Source organism: Papaver somniferum, chromosome 6, assembly GCF_003573695.1.
Source record: "Papaver somniferum cultivar HN1 chromosome 6, ASM357369v1, whole genome shotgun sequence".
Classification (NCBI taxonomy): domain Eukaryota; kingdom Viridiplantae; phylum Streptophyta; class Magnoliopsida; order Ranunculales; family Papaveraceae; genus Papaver; species Papaver somniferum.
This window is the reverse complement of record NC_039363.1, coordinates 45615422-45621060: the sequence shown is the minus strand read 5'-3', so window position 1 is coordinate 45621060 and position 5639 is coordinate 45615422. Positions and strand designations below refer to the sequence as shown.

Genomic DNA, 5639 nt, shown 5'->3' with positions numbered 1-5639 from the left:
AAGTCGCGGCTCCGTCCTTAGTGGGCTAAAATCAAGTGTAGCATATATACTTGAGCCATCAGCTCACACGATGTTAAATTTATTTTTTCCATGGGAGAGTTGCTACTACAGCAGCTTGCTGCTGGGGCTTTTGTGCGTCGCCTTTGCTTTATGTTCGATCAACTATTTCAATCTTTTGGCAGTAACATATCGTCCCAGCTAGGCTCAAGACAAGTCTTTCCACGACTCAATTGTGTACTACACATACACGAAGGAAAAAAAAAATATTTATCAAAGGATACTGTTTTGATTGTTTCAGACAACAGAGTTTTTAGCCTGCTGGTTATAGAAAATTGCTCCGCTGTTCGCCCCTAGGACGAACACTTTCCTGAACATAGACAAACACTCTAATATACATAAATTTTACTTGAAAATCTGACAGAGAACAAATAGACATAATGTTTGTATTCCATGGATTTTGCATAAAGATTATTTTCACATTCTTAAAACAAATTGGAGCCAGATTGTGATTTTTCTCTGGTGGGGATGAAAAACAAAAATCTAGATATTGTCAAACACAAATCCAGTTGCAATGATGAGCAAATGCGTGAGCCTACTAAATGAGAGCTTTCATTCCGAGTTGTTGTGTTTCTCGTAGCCTCCATATAGGATAGAGAGCACCTTCCTCCTGGTCTTCTACGTCAATTTGTTGCATTGCCCATTGATATAATACAGTTTGAATTGTATCCTAAAGGGGGATAACATTAAAATCATTAGTTACAAAATGACGATGCACCCAATGCCAAATCCAATACAAATAAGAAAATTAAAGACCTTGAGCCCACTGTTGTCATATTTACAGTATTTAACAGAAGAAGTCATTGAACTCCCAACACGAATTTCTCAGGTCAATAACGAAATAAATGAATGAAAACGTTCTACATACCCCGGCATTTTGATTTATATTCTATAACACGGTCAGAAAGATTCTAGGAAGTATAGTAGTTTTCAAAATAATTTCTTCGTTCTATTTCTTATAATAAGCAGTAGATGCTTCTAAAGCACCCACCACCACCACCCTAACAGATGAGAGTACATAGTGAGATGTCGAAAAGAATGCAACATGTTTTTAACAATGCACTTTGTTAGTGAACTACTTTATATATGCAGGAGTATATGAATCGTACCTTTCCTCCTTCTGTTATTGAACCTTCCTTATCCATCACACAGTAAATTTGCTGAGTTTGGAACTGTAATGATACAAAGTAAGAAAGATTTCAGCACATTTCATACACAGAACCTTAAAATGCATTAGAGATATAAAATAAAATAGAATATAATGCAAATAAATATGCTCACCACTACAATGATTATAGGACTGTTTCCCATTAGTTTAGTTTCATGGACTTCAACGTCGGATATATGTAAGATCTGCAATATCAAAGAAAGAGATATTAACAACATGCGCCATAAGGTAGACGCCGCTGGCATTTCAAATCAAGCAGGCATAGTAAATACTGTATCGAAGCACAGACAACTTCTTTCCAATCTCATTACATGTCAAATTCTTTCCAGTAATTAGATAATTTAACAAAACTCATTTCCAATTTAGATGTTTGCCGGATAAACCTTGTTGCTGAAGAACATTCCTTGGCTTTCGTAAGCTTGCTTCTCTGCTTTACATCTCTCGATTACTTCAGGACTACAATTCTTCTTCAGTGTTTCCACATCACCCTACAGAAAAACAAAAGACGCTGTCCCGTGTCTAAACAAATCCATCTGCAGTAAAAAATCGAACTTTTCACATACACGATAACTAAGCTTAATTTCGATATTTCCTACATCTAGATGACCAGATCAAATATATTGAAAGGTTAAAGGTATCAGTTGTGTGTTTTACAATTACAAGTTAAACATCATTTGCTAGTCTTGTGGTTAGTTTCACTGTAAATGCAGTAGAGAAAGTACTCGTTACACTCAAGAAGATATTCTAAAATAAGAATGTACAAAACCAAAAACCTAATGCCATATATGGTTTTCTTCGGATCACCATCATTTGTGTGGCTTCATTATGAATCTACCATAACCAGTAGTGGCAGATACCTGGACTGGTACCCGCCCCACTGGTAGTAGTTGGCGTCAAGCATTCAAGCATAGTCCAACTCTTATATTTTAACGGAAAATTTCTTGGATATATGAGTTCCTTGCCGGGATGTCAGATCCCGACCGGGATATACAAAGGTCATATAAGAAATCCACACCTAGCATTGTAGGCACCTTTCTCTTGGATTCCACTCTGAAAACGCAAATATGTTATGTTCTTTATTGCAGCTCAGTTATCATGTGTGCAGCAATGACTATGCCAAACAAATTGATGGCACTGACAGACAGTCGATATAAAATATAATAGAAACCCTTGGAGTACTACAACTGTTCAGCAGCTACCTTGAAATAAGCAATAAGGGTCGGCCTGATCATTTCTTGAACTTCAGCAACAAAATCCGGTACAAGATAACGAGAAAGACCTTGTACCCAAAAAAAAGAAAAAAAAAAGATAAATAAAAGATATATTAGCAACAAAAAAAAGAAATATTGATAAAAGCAAATGTGCTTCAGTTAAAGTCGATGTAAACAACTAAGCTCAGCAACTTACGGGTCCCGACGACGTATTTCCTTGAACGATATGGCAGCATCTGTTTCTCCAAAAACAGTTTCATTCATACTGTCAGACCAATCACAGGGTTACGAACATGTACCACAATTGGAAAATCAATTTCGGAGATATAACAAGAACACCATGGGGGCAGAAATGCAATGATTGAACTCAGGGGACATACTCTTGAATTTTGTGAACAACAGGGTGGTCACTTGTTTCCCATGCCTCACGCACATCCTCCGCGAGCTGCGAGATTTCAAGAAGGATAAAAAAAGTTACAAAATAGAAAAAGTATCAGAATCGACTAAAGATTGCATATGACATGATGGCATGAAATGCGACGTTGTACCCTCAGATGTTTAATGTCTATGATTATGAATAGTTCACAATAAATGCAATAAGAAATTAGATTTTATTTCATTTTTTTTAAGTTTAAAATAATCATAACGTTTGACCAAAAATACATTACATTATCAATATGTCACTACGTCTAAAGTCAAACTAAAAAGAATAGAAAGAAAACATAGTGTTTTCAAATCCTTGGACGCAACTTCAATGCATATGCTAAAAATATCTTATATAATTAAGGGAAAATAATATGATTCACTGAAAGATATACCTCTTGACTCTTTGTTACAACAGGCTCACTAATCCCACTTATACGCTTGATTACAGGGTTACCTTGCATCTGAAAAGGGAAAGAACTCTTAGTCTCTTGAATTCAGTGGCGGGATAAACCAAAAAAAGGAAATGAGGAGATTTTTACTTCAAGCAAAGACAGGTTAAACTCAAGCACCCTTACCTTTTCTTTGAATGCTTCCCACTTCTTACCCCAGCGTGATTGCTTTGTGGGTACAATTACAATGTCAGTTTTACTTCTTTCTCCTTTGGGGTAAGAGGAGGCTTCATGTTGCATATGCCTTCTCTTGCTAGGTTTTCCACTTAATTCATCTTTCACGATGGCATAACCTTGTTTTGCTATGTCAAGTACCTTTGTTTCCTTAATTTTTTGGAAGGCCGGGGAAACTGTTGGAGCAGCAGAAGAGACAGTGGACTTGAACCTGCTGAAATATGATTGTTGGGAATCACCAGATTCAGCATTCTGAGATGTAGCTTCTCCGGATGGGGCATTCTTCTCATCTTTCACATGAGCACCAGTGTTAGTAGAGGTTTTGGTGGAGGATCCTGGAGAATCTTGCTTTCCAAGCCCAAATGTTTCTTTGACCTAAATCAGAACAATAATTAGAAAACATGAGTTCTGGGAGGAATTATTGCTTAGCATATAATAGCAACACTCAGCAAAGAAATAATAGCACATTCACCTCCTCTGTGGCAGCTGAGAACTTCTCCTTCACATTGGCGGACACCTGCAGTGATACAAAAGGAACTTAGGGTGTGATGATTTGGATATCTCCAATACTAAGAATGGTGGTCCTAGTGACATGATAAATATGACACGGTGACAACCACCACAAGTACAAAATCACTATTTATTGACTAGGAGTGCACAAAAGATTAACAATGTGAGTGTGCACCAGTCTTGGAAATAACAGAAAGAAATTATGGCACCCCAGAAAGGATGAAATAGAGATTCCAAATTGTGAGTGTCTATGTATTTAAATAAATGGTTTCATAGGAAGCACATTTGGACCAATAGTTGAATCTCACCTTCTTCACTGTAGCTTCAGCCTCAGTCCATACACCGTCCACACTCATGTAAAGCTTCTCCGTTGTCTGCTTCGTTCTGCATTTGTGAAGTTCACCATCTCAGGACCTCCTTTGAACCGTCTGCCAGCCTTGACATACAACAGTATGTCTCAGCCCATGAGGTATAAATGTACAAGAGAAAAAAAGAAGGAAAAAAACAACAATTCATAAGGCCATCAAAATTACCGAACTTTCAATTCTTCTTTGGCCTCCTTAATTTCCCCTGCTTTCTCCTTGAGCTGCTTAATTGACTTTTGGATATCAGGATTACTGCCACCAAAATGATTTATTAGAAACTAGCTCCACATTAATCCTAATTTCTGACAGATTCAGTTGGAACAGAAACAGCAAAAAAAGAAAGCACCTTTTGACCTCCCCTTTTACTTTCTCAGAGAATTCATTGAAAACACTAAATCGACGAGAACCCAATAACCCATTGTTCGTTGAAACCAATTGTAATCTCGAACTTACAACCTAAACACAAATAAATGAAATCCATAAGAAACCGAACACGAATAATATTCTTTTACTGTATACCAAAAATTACAGCTTTCATGATACAGGGAACCGAATAAGAAAAAAATGGCAAATTTAGGGTTTTTCGTTTTAAACCTGTCGAGATTGCAGTGGAAAGAGAAGTTGCTTAGCTAGGAACAAATCACGAACTAATTTTCTGCTGCCCATTGATTAAAAAAGAAAAAAAAAATCTAACTTCGATTGAAAAGGGCTTTAAATCTGTGAAGAAATATCTCAAATAAAGATTTAAACTTTAAACATTGGAGATTTATACAAGTTCAGATAAACCCTTGTACAAGCTTAAATCAATGGGGTAGTAGAGAGAGAACAGAGAATCGACTATTATCAGGAATCAGAAAGAAAGAAATCTACTAGGGTTTTATGTTTTGATACCAGGGATATAAAAGTCAATTTGCCTTGATTAAGGGGTAAACTCTTTTTTTTTTTAACAAAGAGACCATAATATTAAGAGAGTTTAAAGTTACATCATTGTCCAAGTGAGAAAGTAAGATGCTACGTGGATGCAACCACCATTCCCCACAAAAATGATGTTTTCTTGTCGCTTTTGCTAAAGCATCACCAGTTTTATTACACACTCTATAGACAAACTCACAAGACCAAGCCGAGTTTATGTTACATTTATTAACACACTTTCTTAAGATTGGAGTACTCTGCCAAGGAGAAAGAGTAGAACCATTCTAAAGATAAGAGTTGATACTCAAGTTGTCAGTTTCAAAGATAACCTTAGTCCAGCCATAAGTAGTTGCCATATCCATTGCTT

At 36.6% G+C, this 5639-nt stretch overlaps 1 pseudogene; it reads right to left on the bottom strand.

Moving 5' to 3' along the window:
• Positions 1-429: 429 nt before the first annotated feature.
• On the bottom strand, positions 430-5223 carry LOC113287450 (annotated as a pseudogene).
• Between the last annotated feature and the right edge of the window lie 416 nt (positions 5224-5639).